General features: G+C 36.1%; 2 protein-coding genes across 2 annotated transcripts in view; both read right to left on the minus strand.

Annotated features, from left to right (window-relative positions):
- Positions 1-21,544, minus strand: part of LOC134664315 (neurexin-4) — a 426,329-nt gene that overhangs the window by 205,425 nt on the left and 199,360 nt on the right. The window lies entirely within an intron of this gene.
- The window catches only part of LOC134664303 (L-aminoadipate-semialdehyde dehydrogenase-phosphopantetheinyl transferase), a 264,536-nt gene that overhangs the window by 44,133 nt on the left and 198,859 nt on the right, over positions 1-21,544 (minus strand). The window lies entirely within an intron of this gene.

The following is a 21,544-nucleotide window of genomic DNA, read 5'->3' on the forward strand; positions in this document are numbered from 1 at the left end:
CACCTTTTCCGCTACCAAACTAACGCAAACTAGTCTCCGATCAAGAATATTTTACCGTAATACTTCCTAAACCGACTCATAAAATTAATTTGTTTTCTCTTATCCTTTAGTCAAATATGTCACTTTAATTTGCCCGCTGCAAACTCATTCAAGCACTTCATCCGTTTTTCATCGGTTTCTTTCTACCTTACTAACTCAAACCTATCCAATCTTCCAAATCGAATGTTTTCCCATAAACCTGCTAAACCTACACCAGTCAAATATGTCACTTCAGCTTGTCCACGGTGAGCAAACTCATTACAAACTTTGTCCACCTTCGGTTAAGTTATGTGGGGAACTTTTCAACGGCGCGGCCAAGAAATAACTCCAAGAGATGTGGTGTTGCCAAAGAATACCGAATATTCGCTTTCCGGATCAGGGGGTCTATTCAAAATGACAATCATTATAAAAAAACGCAAATCGAAACTCAAATTTATTAATGTATGAAATAATAGTCACGCGACTTGTCGTAGAATATGACTGTCATCTCGATACCTGTTTTCCTTTCGTTCGGCGTTTGTGGATGTGCGATTGACATCTTGGCTAGGTCCCCAGAGACCATAGATTTTTTAGAATGGGAAAATTATTTTTAAATGTAAACCTGTCCAAGGTGCCGTTTTCATTGAATGATTAGCAGATCAGTTACCCAGGAGACTGTATATACTGAAAATGCTATCAAAATACTAAGAGTAATTTTCAAGAATTCATTTTAAAATTTATTTTCTGATCCGAATGCTTTATATGCGGCACCAATAACAACCCAAAAGTTGCACTTTTCAAAGCGAATAGTCGAATCTCTTAACAAGTTTCATATAGAGATATGACCTTTATATACTAACAGCAACACTCAACTAACCATCTATAGACCTTATGCCTTTGAATTAAGGTTTAAATTTGCCATGTAACTATGGACAATGTCTGGAGTTTAGGGTTAATTGACTAGGTATCTCAACTTGTGAACTAAATAAGTTTCCAGGTCTGTACGGTGACTTCATTGAACTTTGGAGCCAATTTCGTTGATAAAGTGTCCGAGTTTCAGATAAAACGAAAGCTGAATGCTTGCGTAGGACACCAGTTTACCAAATAGTAAAGGTATATTCAGAAAAAGAACTGTTTTCAATATAATTACGAATATTGTCCTCGTATTTCATTTGTCACGCGTGCTTAAGTTACGCCTGCAATGATTTATTATTCAACATTGCGGGCCTAGGCCAACAAAGTGACCTTCGGAGAAAATCACGCCCCGTAATTTGAATTTATTTCTTTATTTCAAGGCGAGGTAACAAAATGTAAATTGGATACATACGTCTTAATATTATGCTAAACTTATAGTACTAAATTTACATTTCAATAACTACCAAGCACAACATTGTTTAGAAATTATAATATTTAACAATTAAATTATGAATCTTATACATCACATAAGAGAGAGGGGTGAGATCATGGACATCACTGTCATGATGTAGTTATTAAATGTTAGATTTTTGATTGAATTTCGCAGAATTTGTACAAAATGAAATTCGCCGTGATCTTAATCTACAGCACTAGTAAAGGGTTTTTTAATCGACTATTTTCAGAAAAGCAAAACCGCCAGAAAGAGTGAAATAACAAGTACGAACAAAAAGCAAAACAAACAATTCTAGAATGAAAAGGTCCGACGAGGCCCGCGGGACGGTACCTCTTTTATAGCTGTAGTTAACCTGAACGAGATCCCTGGCTATTCTGATTAGCTTAACGCCACTAGTACTGTCCATCTAACCCAGGTTAAACTGTTAGATAAAGATAAAGATAAGATAAAAAATAGTTTATTCAAGTAGGCATATTACAATGCGCTTATGAATGTCAAATAAACCTTTACCGGCTCCAACCGTACACCTCTAACACGTTAACCCAGTACTTATCAATTTGTACTGGTAACCATGGTAACTCCAGCTTTAACTGGTTAAGCCCGGATTAGTGGGATTGTGCAAGTGGCTCTTAGTACGCTATGCGCCTTTTCCGAGAATGTGTTTTAATTGAGTGAAAATGAAAACCGTAGGACTTCGTGACTGGAGGTATCACATGAGCCCTTTCTCAGATTACGAAGGGATTCATTCGTTTTTTATCCAGGAAATCCATTTTTGTGAAGTTTAATTAAAATATAAGTCATTAGGTACCTATTTAAGGACGGTAAATCAAGGGCACGGATTTAATGAGTCCCTCAAAGTTCGATTACTTACTAAATAGAAAATTTATAGATAGGTAAGTAGTCAACACTTTAAAAAAAGTTATAAAGTGGGTAAGCCTGACTTTAATTGATTCCATTTCTCGACAAAACGAAATATTTTTGTAATACCCTATAATATAACCCTTTCTTTTTAATTAGAAAGCATCACGTGATCACCAATAACCCGTCATAGAAAACGAAGTGTTGGACGCCTCGGCCCAGGCTCGGACCGTTCTGCTAAATTAATCCTTAATGTGTTTAAGAGTATGGCTACAAAAAACCTGGCCAAGACTCTTTGTTTGTCTAATCCATTCTTTACGAGACACTTACTACCTAAAAATGACAATGTTTTCAAGCCACATCTAATAACGTTTACCTGTAGTAACAGCTCGCTACAGTGATGTCACGCCACGCGCTGTCGTGTCACGCAAGCGACATGATCACACGACACGTGACAGGTGACAGGCGACGTGTTGGCGCGTTTAGAATGTCACGTGACTGAAAAGTGGGTTGAAAGGCGGGAATGGGCACGTTTTATGAGAGCATTTTATTTTTACCACGATAATTGGACAAATTATATTTAAAATAATTCTAATTATATTTTGTCGTCCTTCCTATCACTTGTCATTACTTACATACACATGTGGTACTCGTTTAGAAATAAGTGTTAAACGATCTATTAATTAGATTAGGTACTAGATTAAAAACTTTTGTATTACCTAGTTATGGTGATGCGAATTTCCTGTGGACATCATAATTATCATAAATTAAATGGACTTTAAATCGTAATTTTCTTGCCGAGCCCTTATAGGCGTGTACAAAAAATTGTGCCCCTATCCTTAATTCATATTATGTACAAAAAAGTCAACAGTTTTCCCAAACGCTTTGACCCAACTAAGTGCTTGGATCTTTTTTGTATAAAGTACCAATTAATTTATTTTATGGCGTTAAGATACTATTTTGAAACAAAAGCCTCCTAGCCTAGTCAGTAGCGACCTGCCTACGATGCTAAAAAAAACTTCAGCTAATACGTATGGCTACTTCAATCTTCATACTCAGCTAGCAAACATACATACCTATAAGTTTTCTACTCCGTGAAACTAACCCTTCTCCAATATTGGCGGACAATTAAGACGTCCGGCCAATAGCCACTTTTTACGGAAGGTATTACGACTTGGCAGCCGGCGTGTTTGCCAAAATGCACTGTTTGTTACCTCTTACCCTGAGTGGTCAGGGATGAGAGGATCGCGTTGCGTTCGATATAATGCGATTGTCTGATTTGTCTGTATCTGAAATATATAGATATTGTACTAGATTATTTTTATAGAAATGGGATAAAATTCACATTCTGTTATAGGTACCTAAATAAACAAGACCTGTATTCGTATTTAACAACCATGTATTTAACCCACGGCTTATAGCTTTTAAGGAACCAAGGCAGACCTATTCCTATTACCTGTGTAATTTGTTGTTTTGTATAGCTATTTTTAATAATTTCTAAATTCAAAATACCTATAGACCAACGTAAGCTATTTAAAATATTAAAAAATAAAAGGTTATTTATAACATAAAACAGTTTTTTACATTTATCAATAGACAAAGCTATGAATAAAAGCTAGTTCCTATACCTAATACAGGAAAAAGGAATCTAAAATCTTACCTAGTTGTAAAATTGAGGTTTCAAAATGTTCAAGACAATGTTAAGATTCACTACGAGGTGTTGATGTCGTTAGGACCTTAATCCAGAAGTTGTGGGAAAGTATTCTTCGGTGAAAGTATTTTCACTTATCCGTTATGAAATTAAAGATATGGAATCGGGTAAGTTTGTTGCAGTTTGTAGTTAGTTTTGTAGAAAGTCAAATACCGTTAGAAAAGAGCTTTCTCAAAGTGGTTGTTCTACCTAACGTTTATTACGAGGGTCGCACTGAAATATTCGGGAATGGGACACTTAGAAATAACATAATAGAATGAGGCATATAATTTATAAAAATGTAACTCTTTATAAAACTTTTAAGGTATATTCCATTTGGTTGTCATTTATATTTAAAATTTACTGACAATTTGAAAATTGTATGTCGAACATTATTTGAATTTTTGGCCAAGTGATTTTTCGGATCACATTTTTAAACGGTTTTCAATATGCCCTCAGCGAACAAATAAAAGTTACAATGGGCTTCTGTTATTTTTTTATGAACTAGAGTTCATCGTACGCTCGTTTGCAGTTAAAATTATATATGAAAGTCACTTTCATTTTATCCCATGGGTGATCTTAAAGAAGCATGTCATTCCAAAGCGACGTCAAAATTTAAGATCGCATTTGTGCTGTTAATTAAAAAGACTGCCAAAAAAGTTGCATATCGGCAGATTTCGACATTCCTAAATATTCATATGACAACAGTAAAAAAATCTTTTATATATAGATATATGTAAAAAAAACTTCAATTCCGTTGGCTACTCTACGAATTTCATACAAAACCACTAAGGCCCCAAAATCGCCATACAAAAAGGACTTTGGGATTATGAGCCGTGTGCATTACAGAATGATTACTTTCAAAAGAAAATTTATATGCGTGGTCAGTTTGAGTTTAAGTATGCATTAAAATAAAGATTGACTGTCTAGATGCGACAGTTTTCTCTATTCCCGACATTTTCAGTGCAACCCTCGTATACAAGTTGTTTTCTAAATTAGGGAAATGCAAATGCAGCCATGTAATATATTGTTTATTTATATCTATATTTCATTCAAGAATTTTTTTGAGTAGTCCTATCTGAATATAGTACCTATAAGTTTATTCTGATATACATATATTTAATACTTAGACGTAAAACGTGAGATGCCAGGGTACTCGTGAGAGAGTGTGCGTGTCATAAATATATGGTGTACACTACAATCACCACTAAAATGAAAGTGATATACACAATACAATGTTTGCACTGCCAATTATATATACATCAAATATATCGGAGCGGCAAAGCCAAGGTCATAAACATCTGAACATGCACTCTAACAGTTTGACAATACGGACGTGTTCAGGTATTTGTGAGCACCTTGGCCGCTCCGATATATCTGATGGCGACTGTACAGGAATGCACTCCACACCGACATGACTTATTTGTCACAGGTAACTTCGGGCCATCAAGCACCGCACCTATCACTGGAATAACCTCATTGCTCAGATGGAAATGCGTCTAGACCACAGACGTTCCAACTTTATCTACAGCCTTTATCAACCTTATGTGTTTATTAACAAGGTTCAAGTTTGATTGGTGTTTAGTCCACTGCTGTACCAAGTATATTTACAGTCTTTAACACTCTTATGGGTTTAAAGATAGGGTTGAAATTGGGGTGGGAGATGGTAAAAGAAAGGGTTGTGTGGCGTGAAAACATCATATTTCAGCTCTGCCCTTTGAAGTTAACACACGAGGTGTGCTTTTTAGCAGATGAGAGTGTAATTGATTTGTTTGGAGCTACCTTAGCTTGGGTTTGCTCATTGTTCGTATGTTTGACTACTTTAGATTATTTGATTTTTTTAATAGGTACTATTTTGGTGCAAGCACTAGGCTCGCCTGATGGTAAGCAGTGTCCGTAGTCTATAGACGCCTGCAACTCCAGAGGTGTTACGACCCTTACACTCCGCACACCGGCAGGAACACAAAGCTATGAGTAAATTTAAGGTGTACCTAAAAGGAAAAATAATAAATTTCAACAATTCAAAAAGCTATAATTATATTAGGTACCTATTGTTACAAATAGCTAAGTAGTGTTAAAAGTTGAGCTTGTAGCATGAATATCTAGGTACAGTAGATGAATTTATTCATACTATTCATAGCATTTATTGATTCAGCAATCTTGCCAAGCTTTAAAGCTTGATTTTGTCAGCTGTAAATAATTTCCAAATAAGGTATTTGATGACCACAACGTAAAATACTGAAAAACAATATGTATGTATGCATACCTAGTTTGTTGACGTTCAAAATTAGTAATAAGTAACTAGAGTTAAACCAAGAAAAGTCTGCAGCGATGTTGATAGCCTACGCAGTGCAATATAAGTCATCATTTCATAGAAGTTTGACGTTTAAAATAACACTTGCACTGCGTGAGCTTTCAAAATCGATGTAGACTTTTATTGGTCTAACTCTAGTCATACCTACTTGCACAGCAAAAGTCTTGTAAAACATCTAATTCATTTCCAGCCGAACAAAGCCAAAAAACCTAATTTCCAACCGTCGCCATACCTTACCTTCACGATCGGGTAACCCCCTCCGCAAAATTATCAGTTCGCGGCTCACCGCGTCCCAGGGCCGTTACCTGCCAGGTATGATTTAGACCCATTTTAGATAAGACCTAGGTTTTATGGAGAAAGTTCTAGTTCATACTATACCTAAGTAACTGGGTGGCTTTCCCAACCCTAGGTGCGCTAGAATGGTTGAAATGTGTAATGTGTAGTACTAATAATTAATTACATTAAAAGCTAATTAATATCTTTTTATCCTGATGTTTAAATTTGTCTGACCAAATAAGCAGATATACAGGGTGTGTCTGACCATGGGGCTTTAAATCCAGGGCTCGATTCTACTCGCTAAACTGAGCTACTTTTATTATGGCACCAACCCCGAAATCTCGAAAAAAAAATTCACTTTTTCATACATTTTGGGCGATCCGACGTCGACGTTTTCTATGGAAGAGCCAAAAAAATTTCCCCGATTTTAGGGTTGGTCCCTTAATAAAAGTATAAGATTTAAAGCCCCATGGTCATACACAGACTGTATAGGGCGGAAATGCTGCAAAATGTATGTAATTTAATTATTTTTTAAGTATTAGGAAAGTAAATGCCCTTAATTTTTATTGTGTCAATATTTTTTTTTCTTATTTCGTAATCCCTAAATCACATAACTATCATTGAGATTTCCTGTTTCGTAATACAATTAAAGATCACAATGCGCCATCAACACAGGGTTAACTTGTACTAGTAACTCCTGGTCTAACCGATTAACCCTGAGTTAGTGCCTAATCAGTAATCCTGGACGGCGGTGCAAGTAGCCCTAAGTATAAAGTTTTCTGTTACGAAAAATGTAAGGTCAAACTTACATGAAAGGGACGTTGAAGTCAACGAAATGTGCCTTCAGAACACCCCATTACTTCCTGTAAAGGTAATTGCTAAGGAAAAAAGTTTAAGATTGATAGGCTACCAAAACAAACAAATTAACTAAGTACACACCTAAAGCGTCAGCAAAAAACTTACCTACGGCAAAAAGTTTATATTTATGCGCTCACAAAAAGGATTAGCCGCCGTGTAGCAAAGCAGCATAAGTAAGATAAGCATTTTATCTGAAATTGCTTAAATGAACGTGTCGGACGTGCGTTGAGGCGCTTAGGCGAGAATTTAATTTAAATGTTGCCGCGTTAAAAATTGGCGGAACGACGTTACCTGTCGCGAACGTGACGTGACGTGTTGCTTTAAATGGAATTTTGTATTTTGCGCGTCGCGCTGTGTTGGGTTGCCAGGTTGACAGTTTTATAGCCTGCCTGTTGCTAAATGAGAGATGAATTTGATATAATTTGAAATTCGGTGTAATTAATACATACTTACAATTTGTTGCATATTCATGTCTGAGCTTTTTGTAGATACTTGTTTTATTATATTTCGCAAACTCGCAGTCTTAAAATTTCATTTATTTCTTATATGCATAATTTTCTGAATTATTAATTATAGTTTTATTTATGTATAAAAACCTTTTAGTAGCCTAACATTTTTACAAAATTAATCATAAAATAAGCATAATTTTTATAAACTTTATTTAAATCCTTAAAAACCAATTAATTTTTAACCGCCACATAAAATGCTAAATCATCCAACTGACAATACATCTAAAAATTACAGTCGGTTAATAAATAACGCTCAACAGCCTGACAGGCTTAAAAATGACAAGTCAAAACGCCTGAGAGTAATTTACGTCGTGTCGATTTACCTCTCAACCCCGAGTGGTAATTTTTATTATCTACAATTCGTCACGTCGCCGGTGACAGCCAACGAGCGGCGGCCATGTTTTATTGAGAACAATTTCATAAAATTGCAATTTTTCACTTAGCACACTTTTGCTTTGGGTGGATATGAGTTTTGCATGGTGTTATAGTACTTGAATTGAGTTTTATGTGGTAATTTATTTGTTTTTCATTTATTTTTTATACTTCCGAAACGATTATTTTAATTGAATTTCAGGTTGATTTACCTACTACCGTGAACACACAATGACCTTTTGTAGCTCATAAATTTTTTTTAGTTAAATTTGGAAATCTATTTAATCTTCAGAATGTGCTCCTGATTTGATATTAGTTATAGTGTATCTTATTCTTATTACATACACATTGTAATAATTATTTAATCATGTTTTTGTTACTAATGTATGCGTTGAATTTAGAAACCCACCGTGTTGTTTCTTCTCAGTCGAAAATAGTAACTTTATCATTCGCTCCATAATCTCCAAACTCGCGCAATAAAACACTCAAATCAAACATCCAAATCCAGGTCTCGCCAACCTTTAAATCACGGCGTCATTAACAAGCCGGCTTAGCCCGAGTCAATAGTTCAATATTTATGAGTTAGGGGTCGCTGCTAGATTTATGTCCGAGACAAGTGCCTTCGGTCAGGTGCGTGATTTACTGGACCTGGCATTGTATTCCCCAGCATCCCTATCTGTCAAACCAGTAAAAGATGGCCTACCGATCGCTGAAAAATCTGCGTAATCTTAGAGCATACATTTACCGGTTTTTCTGAAGTGAGTGTTTGGTAGAAGAAGGGAATGAGGGACCTGATGATGCGGGCCGAGATATACGGCCTTTTTTGGGGTGTAATGGGTGCTTAAACTACTGTGATGGGAAGGCGAGGGTCGCTGTCTTGCTTCGGAACTCGTAATGGATCACGGCGGGTTCGGATTAGGTACGTGCGTTTTTATATTGTCGTGTGGGTCGAAGACAAATTACCTGACTTAAAGAGGCTAGGTGAGTCGTTTCAACTTTGCGTATGTAAATGTCCCCAAGTTGGCCGTAAAATGTATCAAACAATGCAAGCCTTAGTAATTGATTCATAATTAGAACTACATATTTTATTTCTTGTCATATCATTTTTAGATATTTTAATAGAAAACGATTTTTATACAAACGATGTTTGTCATTATGTTTCTGTTAACACATTTTATATATCTTTTTATTATCATTGGTTGGTGAATAGAACCAATCTTCCGAAAAGGCGCACGTTCGAATCTTTCTATTTTTATTTTGCGTGATGATTTTTTATATTTTTATTTGAGTTATAAATTGTATTTTCACAAGCAGACGCTGCTATTTACATACATCATACATTTTAGGTCGTAATTTGAAGGTCTTACACTTACTCCTCTGGCGCAGTAACCCAAAGTGTGTCTTGGCCTCCAATACGACTGCTTGACGCTGATCCGGTCCTGTGCCAATATGAAGGTCTTATTTATATTAAAACAAAAACACCATGCACAAATCGATCCCCAGTACTTAATACACATCAAAAATAAAGAGGAAAATGCTGACACATAGCAATGCCACTTTTATTCCCTCCATTCTTCCAGACACCTCACCCGACACCTCATAAAGCGGAACAAGCAAATGCCCCAATAACCGCGTTAGTCTGAGGGCCGTAATGAGCCTCATCTAATTACGGCGGACGTGCGCCCCGTGCTAACACCTGCATAATGCAGACGGCTGATGAAAGGTTGCCGAGCCCTGCCAAATGTTGGCTATGGCGGATTGGGTGACTTACCTACTTGTCTTGTATCAGTTGTTGTACCTATATTTGTAACTAATTAACTATACCTCTCGCATCGAATGACGGTCCCTACGACAGTTCAATTTATATGGAGTTGCTGTCACGTAAAATTTTATAGACATATTTTGCATATCAATTTATATAAGAAATGTAATACAGGGTGTTTGGTACATCGTTTGCCAAATTAAAACGGCAGATAGTTGAGTCATTTGCCATCTTCTCAGGCCTAGATTTTTTTTATTTGGTGCAAAAAATTTTTTTTTTCACTTTTATGACAGTTTTTCGTAAATTTCTAATTTTTACTTGCGGAGTAGTAAAAAAAAACCGGGCAAGTGCGAGTCGGACTCGCGCACGAAGGGTTCCGTACCATAATGCAAAAAAAGCAAAAAAGCAAAAAAACTAAAAACGGTCACCCATCCAAGTACTGACCCCGCCCGACGTTGCTTAACTTCGGTCAAAAATCACGTTTGTTGTATGGGAGCCCCATTTAAATCTTTATTTTATTCTGTTTTTAGTATTTGTTGTTATAGCGGCAACAGAAATACATCATCTGTGAAAATTTCAACTGTGTAGCTATCACGGTTCGTGAGATACAGCCTGGTGACAGACGGACGGACGGACGGATGGACGGACAGCAGAGTCTTAGTAATAGGGTCCCGTTTTACCCTTTGGGTACGGAACCCTAAAAAAAAACCATGGCCAATTTTGTTTTTCTAGGCATGAGAAGATAGCAAATGACTCAAGCTATCTGCCGTTTTAATTTGGCAAACGATGTACCAAACACCCTGTATTTAAGTGCTTCATGAAAACTACGTTTACACTTTTGCCTTATTAAAAGGATTAAGGTGCAAAAGTGTAAACATAATATTTATTACTGCACTTCTGGTGCGTTGTTTCAAACGCTACTATTGATTCATCAAGATTACTTTTTATTACACACCTCCATTAGAAACAAATTCGATTTCCACCGTCAAGTGGTCTAGCGTAATTTAATTATCATTTCTGTACTCGAAATGCAATAGAAACTCCCAACGACCATTCCTGTACCTGCGACGCGGCATTCTGCCAAATGCATTTCACTATTCTTATTATAACTGCGTGTCAATTTAGCTACCAGTATAATTGTGGTCTCTGTTGGAATGAGCGTACTACCATCAAAGAGGCCGGCAACGCACTTGTAACCTCTTTTGTGTTGAAAAAAAGTGTCCATGGACGACGGTATTTACTTACTTAAGACTTGCACGCCATAGTACGGAAATTGGTTTAGTGTTCGAAGTCGAACTACAAGACACCCATGTGTGAGTTCTATAGGGTAAATAGTTATTTTTTTTTAAATATGTCCATGAAAACATTCTAAATTTGTTATTAACTGAAATTGATAATCGCCCTTGTGCCTGGCATATTATTTAGGGTTGGCAACGCGCATCTAGCAACTCTGGAGTTGCAAGCGTTTATAGGCTACGTTGACTGCTTGCCATAGGCCGGCCGTATGCTTGTTTACCATCGCCGTAGTATTCAAAAACACAATTTTCAATTTTCTACGAGTGCGGTGTGTTTCTAACCAACCTTAAGTCATCTGTCATCTGCCACCGCGGGGCGAAGTAACTCCATTCGGGGCGGGATGTTGCGCGGCTATTCTGTATGAACTATTTTATTTATTATGCGCTATAATATTGAAGACTTGTTAAATATTTAGGGGTCAATTTATACTGGATACAAACGCATGGTCTCGAAAGTAATGTGAATGCCGCGGCTGGACTCTGCCAAATTTGATCATAAAGGTTAACGCGCGACGGACAATGGAAAACGCCTGTGCCGTAGTGTCATTAAAAAGCCACCAAAAGTTACTGATGCCTGCCTTGAAGTTGCCTTCTTGGGGTGGGCAATCTCTTATATGGGGGATATGTTTAAAAAATCCAATTACGAGTACGTATATTCAAACCAATTGAATTGAGTATAATCAATTAGGGTAGGATTTGGCCGCGACTATCATGCGACTGATGATCTGGTGGATATTATCCAAGAATCTAGTTCACAAGTAAGGTACTTACCTAATTGAATATAATTTATTTTTATTATCTACTTACCATTTATGGAATACATTCACAGGTAATTGATATAAGTATCTAGACACGCGGCAGCGTGTCAAGCCAAGTTCAAGCAAAGGAACTGGCTAGCCAGCGCCAAGTGTAATATTACACGAACCACTTGGTGCCACTTTTGACCCTTCTATAACTCAAAACATCTTTAACGTAAACACATAAAACTACGTGTGTTTAATTATATCCATAAGGACATCTAGAAGCCCAAATTTCATGAAGCTAGCTCAAACGGTTATAAAGATATGAAGGTCAAAAAGTCGTAAATTTTAAGACTGACTGACAGACTTATAGTACCTAAACCTAACCTACTTCCAGATGACCTAGAAGGATGAAATTTGGAATCCAGCTCAGTTATTGTGTGAAAGCGTAGGAAAAAATCTAAAAATAAAAAAAAGTTATAAAATAGGGGGGGTCCCCATACAAAAAAACCATTTTTTATTGTGACTGACATATAAGTACCTAAACCTAACCTACTTCCAGATGACCTAGAAGGATGAAATTTGGAATCCAGCTCAGTTATTGTGTGAAAGCGTAGGGAAAAATCTAAAAACAAAAAAAAGTTAATAAATAGGGGGGGTCCCCATACAAATTTCTTTTTTATTGTGACTGACATATAGTACCTAAACCTAACCTACTTCCAGATGACCTAGAAGGATGAAATTTGGAATCCAGCTCGGTAATTGTGTGTAAGCGTAGGAAAAAATCTAAAAATAAAAAAGTTAAAAAATAGGGGGGGTCCCCATACAAAAAACCTGTAATACGCGCTAAACAACCGGCCAACGGTGTGTCGTTGGCGGCGCACGGCACCACATAATTAATACAAAGAACAGAAGTAAAAGACATGCAGCGGAAATACAAGAAAAAACATTAAATCTCAATACCTGCCTAGTTTTCTTTACAAAAAGTATTGATATCCCATCAAAAACATAAATGTAAAAAAGGAGAGCCAAGTTCAATACAAAAATTATGCTTGGCTGTGGGGTTCGCCGCAAAAAGAATGGAGATCTAAATGAGTGCCAAGTTTTATGCAAAATCCAAATGTGTATTTATAGGAACAAAATAACATTATAAACAAGTATTAAACTCTATTTCTTTGCTTTATTGGATACCTATAACAATTGCTGTTATTTAAAAAAAATGTGAGATCTTAAAGTAGGTTAGATTTGGCTTGGCCAGTTTTTATCAGAATTACAAAATATATATGTTGAATAACTTTATAAAATGACTGATGTAATGAAAACTGGCCAAGTCAAATCTAACCTGCTTTAAGATCTCGCATTTTTTTTAAATAACAATAATTGTTATAGGTATCCAATAAAGCAAAGAAATAGAGTTTAATACTTGTTTATAATGTTATTTTGTTCCTATAAATACACATTTGGATTTTGCATAAAACTTGGCACTCATTTAGATCTCCATTCTTTTTGCGGCGAACCCCACAGCCAAGCATAATTTTTGTATTGAACTTGGCTCTCCTTTTTTACATTTATGTTTTTGATGGGATATATCTTTACCAAATTATTCGACAATTGCAGGCTTCACTTTTAAAGGATCTTCGAAGAAAGGAAGCCAACTTGTTCTGCCAATTAATAAACGATTATAATAATATCGGTTTAATTTATAATGTGCGCATCTTTTGGTCATTTAATCATTTTGCCCATCAATGTCACGACATTTATTTTTAAAATTATCGCCTTAAAATTAATTGAGTTTATTACTATTCAGAGGTCTCTGAAATTCATTGTTTTTGCCCAATTTTACCTAAGAACACAAAATTGCGTTTGAGATAACTATATACAGCCTGTGGCCTGCAAAACGAGCAAAAAATTAAACTGTAGGCTGTGTACTCCTCATACTGACCGACATGTGTCCAGCAACTTTTAAAAATAACTTGTGGTTTGATTTTTAATACACTTTAAAGTTTATTCTAAGGCGCAATGTATTGCGAATTTTGTTATGTTGAAGGCGTGACAAGCAACGTCAATCAAAATGATATGGCGTGGCGATGACGTCCATTGAAGATAATATTTATTTTGTATGAAAAATAGGGACTCTAAATACATTATAATTTTTAAAAGTTGTTAAACAAAAGTGACACCGTTTGAGGAGTACAATCTATGTTTTAATTTTTCGCTCATGTTACAGGCCACACCCGGTAGATGAAATGTAAAAACATACCTACAGAACGAAATCCTAACCATCTTACCGTGGCACATAGGTACCTTAATTTTGGGAAGAGAAGACTCATTTTCTTTCCAGTTTTTTTTGGTAGAGTGTAAAATAATTCAATGTGCATAGTAAAGTTCATGGCATAATGCAATTAATTCTAGTTAAAATCCAAATTTTATATGTAGCCTCGTGGTTTTGTGAAACATATTTCATTGTGACTTATGTGAAAATTTCAGTTTTTGGTTGTAAATTAAGGCCAAATTTATGTTAGAACTCATTTTGAGTTTCCGATCAAAATTAACTGCCGATTACAGGAAACGTTACATTTAGACTGTATTGCAACGTTTTACTACTGAACTATAAAAAAATGGATAAAAATAAATTGTGGAACACAAGCAACTTTAAGAGAAAATTAATAGATAAATACTGAGCTGTCCCATTTTAGATTATCACACTAATCAAGTGGCTAGTTCGTTTTTGTACGGTAATTAACTACATTTTAACTAGCTTTTACTTTCATGACTACATGATTATTATTTTAATGGAAAAAGGTAAACAATTGACGACAATCTCAGCTGACGGTAAGTGCCGACGAGATGCGGTCTAAGATGGAGCAGGCCTACCCACTGCTTACCTAAGAGATGTCTATTCACTCTCGATTTAAAAAGATCCAAGTCTTACGTAGTAGGCTGGGAACTGATTTACAGTAAGTGTACAATTTTTTTACGTCACTTATTTTACATTAACTTAAGAAAAGAAATTATAATAAATTCCATGCAAAGTGTTCAGGTTTTATTCAAATCCTAGTGAATATTACTTACTTATGTATAGACTTTCAAGATAGCCTCTCGACGAAGACCTTAGTTTCACATTCTTATTCCTCTCACACCTAGATATCCATCGTATAAATCACCAGAGAACACTATAATAAAAGCTTTACAAACAATCCAAATTTTGTTCAGTAGCGACATTACGGGACAATTCCGGAGCGTATAAATTTCGCAGGGAAATTTCTTTATTTGCTCAAGACGGTCCGACGGTGCTACATTGTGATAATGCAGTAGGGACATTCTTAAATCAAATTTATTTGTGACGTTCTACGCAAAAAGGTACCTTATGGCGGCCGGCGCTTATGTCGCTTAGCGCCGCAATAATATTGGAGTGGCGTTAATAATAGCGTAAGCGCCAACCGTCATAAGGTACCTTTACCCGTGGCACGTCACATTTACTTATTTATATGAGCCTAGAGTGTCCCACTGCTCCTCCCTCCTCCCTTTTCACGTATCCCGGTCTTGACCCGTCTCCCACCAGTTCCTGTTAAGGTCATCTCGCCAACGCCGTCGATAATTAAATTAAATCAAATAAAAATAAAATATTGTCAGGCAACCAAGGACCACAGAAAGATATATACAATAATTGACCGAGCGAAAGCGACGACTTCCATTTCAGCTTGGGCAAAGATTCTTTCGCCTGTCTTCTTCCTTGCTTTATACCGGCATTTTGCCACGGCTCATGGGAGCCTGGGGTCCGCTTGACCACTGACAAACCCAGGATTTGACGTAGGCGCTAGTTTTTACGAAAGCGACTGCCATCTGACCTTCCAACCCAGGGGGGAAACTAGGCCTTATTGGGATTAGTCCAGTTTCCTCACGATGTTTTCTTTCACCGAAAAGAGACTGGCAAATATCAAATGACATTTCGTACATAAGTTCCGAAAAACTCATTGGTACGAGCCGGGGTTTGAACCCGCGACCTCCGGATTGAAAGTCGCACGCTCTTACCGCTAGGCCTCCAGCGCTTCATAGATTCTTTCGTATGTCCTGTTCGTATGTTTCGTATGTTTCAAAATGGCGGAGCCATGGGGGGTTCGCAAGGTCTACAGCTCACAGAGCCACTAGTATTTGTATTTGTTGTTATAGCGGTAAGAGAAATACATCATCTGTGAAAATTATAACTGTATAGCTATCACGGTTCTTGAGTTACAGCCTGGTGATAGACAGACGGATGGACAGACGTACAGACGGTCAGTGGAGTCTAAGTAATAGGGTCCCGTTTTTACCCATTGGGTACGAAACCCTAAAGAATATCCCTTCTGTATCGCATCAAACTGTGCTTGGAAAGACTCACCTATCACGAGTGGCACAGCGCCAAAGTAACCTGCCACGTTGATACGCTTCGTGCCCTGTATACTTGTGTCGAGAATACATGTTAGAGATGTTACTAATGCGATAAAGTGGTACTTATCACCATTTTATCAACGATTATAACACTAAGTACACTTCACTGGCGCTTTTAATCGAGCGTGTCTCTTTACAAACGAGTCCTCATTTCAGTAGGTAACTTTTGTGGCTACAGATTAGGTAAACGTACTGGTGCTCGACGCGGTCCCATAGTACACAGATGACATGTACTATGGGACCGCGTCTTAAGCCATTGTCAATAGTGGTGACAGCAAGGTGTCATCTATTGGGAATTAGAGTATGTCGAGCACTAGTACGTTTACCTTAGTTCTTATGTAGCAGTGTCATATGGAAAATTGTTCTTCATAAAATAACTGTGGTGTGGACATTTAAAAAGCAGCGGCCATGATAAGCGAGGATAAACGACAATAGCTGTAGTAGACTACGTTTTTGGGGTTCCGTACCCAAAGGGTATAACCGGACCCTATTACTAAGACTCCACTATCCATCTGTCCGTCTGTCTGTCACCAGACTGTTATACAGGGCGTCCCACGGCGATGCCACATGGAGGGAAAGTACCTTAAATATCATAGATAGCATATTTTGCTGAAAGAAGACTTCATTTTATTTTTAAAACTTAGTAAAGTTGCATTCATACTTTTTTAATTTTTTTTGAAAAAAAATGTATGGAAAAAAATTATCGCGTCATTGGAGGAAAAGTACCTTAATTATTGTAAATGAACATCTTACTGAAAGAAGACATTATTTCGATTTAAAAAAACAAGTTGAATTACATTTTAAATAATTTCATGGTTAAACCGGGAATCGAACCCGCTACACGAGAAAAAAAAATACCTTGTAGCTTTGTCATACCGATCGAAAGGCGAGAATTATTTTTTTTGGTACAAGGTATTTTTTTTCTCGTGTAGCGGGTTCGATTCCCGGTTTAACCATGAAATTATTTAAAATGCAATTCAACTTGTTTTTTTAAATCGAAATAATGTCTTCTTTCAGTAAGATGTTCATTTACAATAATTAAGGTACTTTTCCTCCAATGACGCGATAATTTTTTTCCATACATTAAAAAAAAAAAAATTAAAAAAGTATGAGTGCAATTTAACTAAGTTTTAAAAATAAAATGAAGTCTTCTTTCAGAAAAATATGCTATCTATGATATTTAAGGTACTTTCCCTCCATGTGGCATCGCCGTGGGACGCCCTGTATATCTCATGAACTGTGATAGCTAGACAGTTAAAATTTTCACAGTTGATGTATTTCTGTTGCCGCTATAACAACAAATACAAAAAATACGGAACCCTCGATGGGCAAGTCCAACTCGCACTTGTCCGGTTTTTTTTAATGATTTAAGTGTATATTTTAATTAACTAATCCGGTGCATTTATTTGTAAAATACGTCAATCATAATCATATTATGTTTTAGGTACTTACCTACGTCCTACAGTACCTACAGACATCACTCAATATTCTTTTTTGCGATAAATAAGTAAAATGGGAGAGAAATTGTTTCAAATGTGAATAAAAGTAACAACAGGTAATAGCTTTAAAGCGACTTCTAACTAATTACACCCTTCTAGAGTCTTTCCCCTGTAACCTTACTCCTATACTATAATAAATCAATTTCACAACCCGATCACACTTTGTATTGCAAACCGCTAAACACCCTAAACTTTTAGAACTATTAACATTCAAACTACATTCTCCACTGTGTGTGATACAACTATCAAAAAGGTACAAATACATTGCTATTTATTACACACTTAAGCTCTTTTGAATTAAAGGTACCTTTCATTAATAAAGTCATACATGCATACGAATACACTACACAATAAGCGCCTTTTGTTAATAGTGTTAAGACGAACGGACCCAACAAAAAAGACACGAGAGCATCGCTACTTCTTAAACACTTACGCCCTTTTTGATTCCCGATATCTTTATTTCAAAAAGGTCGTAAGCGTATAAGAGTTATAAAATATTATAGCGCCTTTTAGAAATAGTGTATTTCGGGTGAAGCCCTACTGCTCAGGTGCTAATCGAAAAAGTTTGGGCGTTCGGTTATTGACTCCCGAAGTTTTCTAATCGTCCATATACGTGTTTACCGGCAAGTTTGGATGGGAATTAGGTGGGTTAGATTGTTTTCCGGCGCTTTTAGTGGATTGTAAATAACATGCACTATGACAGTGAAATAATTTACTCTCGTCGTCCTTTATGTGTATCCAAAATTCTCATAGTGCTATTTGTCCATATTAAATTGTCTTTCACCTGTTAGTATCTGATCCTTTCGCATTTTCTCAAAGGTTAGCTGGAAGAGATCCCTTTTAGGGATAAGTTCGCCTTTGTACATAACATTTTTATTTTTGTTTTGTTTTTGTCCATTTTATGTAAACCTGTTTATGTGCAATAAAGTGACATACATACATACATACATAATTTATTAGAATTGTGAGAAAAAATATTTGTACAGATTTAGTGCATCATTATTTTCCATCGTATTTTCACGGAATCGTACGAACGTGTCTTGCTATATCAGTCAGTCACGTTACAAAAAGTACTGAGGTTGACTGGACTAGCATTACAAATACGAACGTTTCCGAGAAAATACGATGGAAAACAATTATGCACTACACCTGGTAGTAGAGTTTAACTCGTGGTTCATGCTCTGAAAATTAGTTATAAAAATATATATATATTTAATTCAGTTATGTTTTATTTATTACAAATATATTTATCTAACGGAAAATTACATATATACATAGATATTTGACCTTTTTTTTTGTAAACCTAAAGGGACGAGTCATATTACTCATAAATTTTTGCGCACTTCTTGGTGCTTAGTATTATTGTAGGCAATAGTATTTATGCATATCAACTTTTATATCAGCTAACCTGCTTTAACGGAAACTTGCTTAAATAAAACTGTAAAACAACACAATAACGACAAGTGTTCACTTTGGCAACCGTCCTGCGAGGTGCGTTCCGATTGAAACTGTTACATGTTATTCTCATTAAGGTGCAGCTACACTTGCGCGACTTGTCTCAAGATGAAATATCACATTGTGTAACAAGGGAGCAATGTGACATATTAAAACTGGAAAATCATGTTAGTTCCCGATTTTTTTTTTCAACGTTTCCCTCCCAAAACTTTGCACAGGCACTATATATGAAACAAATTTAAAAGTGAGGTTTAGAAAGTGTACATTTCTTTAAGCCTCGTCGGGATTAGTCCGGTTTCCTCACTACTTCTTTCTTCTTTTTATATCTATTTCGAAAAAAGTGCACTAAAACACGATCAAGAGTTAAAAAGTCAACTTCGAAATGAAGCAAACAAGACAATCACTATATTCAGTACGGATATGATGGTCGTTTTTGTCTACGTGACAGCGTGATAAAACGGTGTCCGTCACTTTCTATCCCGCGGTGTTAAAGATTGACAGTTATTTTATCAAGTGAATAAAGCCATCCATATTACGCCTGCTTTGAGCCTGCTGTAGTCTTCTCTTACCACTTTACTTACTTACTTTAGCAGTGTCAAACTGACATAAGTAGGTATTCGCTAACGAGTTAACGACTGCGTAACTTACTTTCTATTCATCTCGCTCGGACTAATATTCGAGTACAAGCGAGATGCATAGAAATAAGTTACGCACAAGCTAACGAATACATACGCCAGTGTCAAACTGGCGGTAGCCGTACGGCGTACGTTTAGACATTCCCTTACACATTCGTGAAAGAGTTTCCACATGTGAAAGAATGCCATGTGGGAGGACCTTTAAACAACTTGTGCAAGTCTAACTTTCCTGAACTCTAACCTGCCGCTACCGTTCGAAATTGAATCGCTTCGGAGATAAATTTACTCTCTCGGCAGTCGCATTTGTTTGTGTACAGAATACACTCAAGAGAATTGAAAATGGGTTTCCTTTTATGGAAATTTCTACAGGTTGTTTACGTATTCAATTTAGTATTTAATTTTGCTCAGTGTGACCTATATCTTCAGCCCGCAAATTATTGCAGATGACTAAATAAACACACATATTAAGTTAAATGTGCCTACATACCTACAGTTGTTGTAGTGCATAATTAATAAATAATTTGCCACTGCTCATGACAGCCTGAAGTCCGCTTGACAACTAATCCCAAGAATACAGCGTAGACACTAGTTTTACGAAAGCGACTGACTTATTCAAGTGCGGTTTCGTCACGATGTTTTCCTTCACCGAAAAGCGAATGGTAAGTACCAAAATATCAAATGATATTTCATACATAAGTTTCGAAAAACTCATTGGTACGAGCCGGGACTTGACCCGCGACCTTCGGATTGAAATTCGCATGCTCCTACCGTTAGGCCATCAGCGCTCATATTTAACTCTAGATAGCATTTGTAACGACATACGTAATATTATTTATTATTAATTTGTTGATTTGTATTTAAAACATGACACTTTGGTCATTTGTGATATTTTTATCTTTATTTGATATTTTAATGACAGTTACAAATTATTTAATTTGACATCGACTTTAAAGTTAATCTGGTTTATATTCAATTGTTTGACATGTTTTTCTTTGTACATGACGATCGCTATATTGGGAGACACGATTAATTTTATTATTTTTTATTTTAAATTTATAATGTAATTTTTGACGATCATGATGAGAAGATAAACATAATTTTGACGAATGTAGCAAATTTATAGTGTCATTTCATTTTCATCTTGAAATAAAGAAATCTAAATCTAAATCATTAAAGAAGTCAAAACAAATTAATGAAGTTATAAGTTAAGCCCTAAAGTGCAGTTATCTTTATCTGTCTGGAGGTAATTTATTCCGGGGACACTGCTCGGAGATTAAAAATGTTAATCCGGGAATTATTTGGAGTAATTTATACAGCGCGGTACCTTTGGAGTATACGGGATGTTTCAAGTTTGACATTAGTTTATTTTGACAGTGTTGTAAAATAATTAGATAAGCTCGGAAATTATTTTTATTTTTTGTTTAAAAGAATCTAAATAAGAATCGGACGCTTTGTCTTACTTATTT

The sequence above is a fragment of the Cydia fagiglandana genome, chromosome 5 (assembly GCF_963556715.1).
Source record: "Cydia fagiglandana chromosome 5, ilCydFagi1.1, whole genome shotgun sequence".
NCBI classification, from domain to species: domain Eukaryota; kingdom Metazoa; phylum Arthropoda; class Insecta; order Lepidoptera; family Tortricidae; genus Cydia; species Cydia fagiglandana.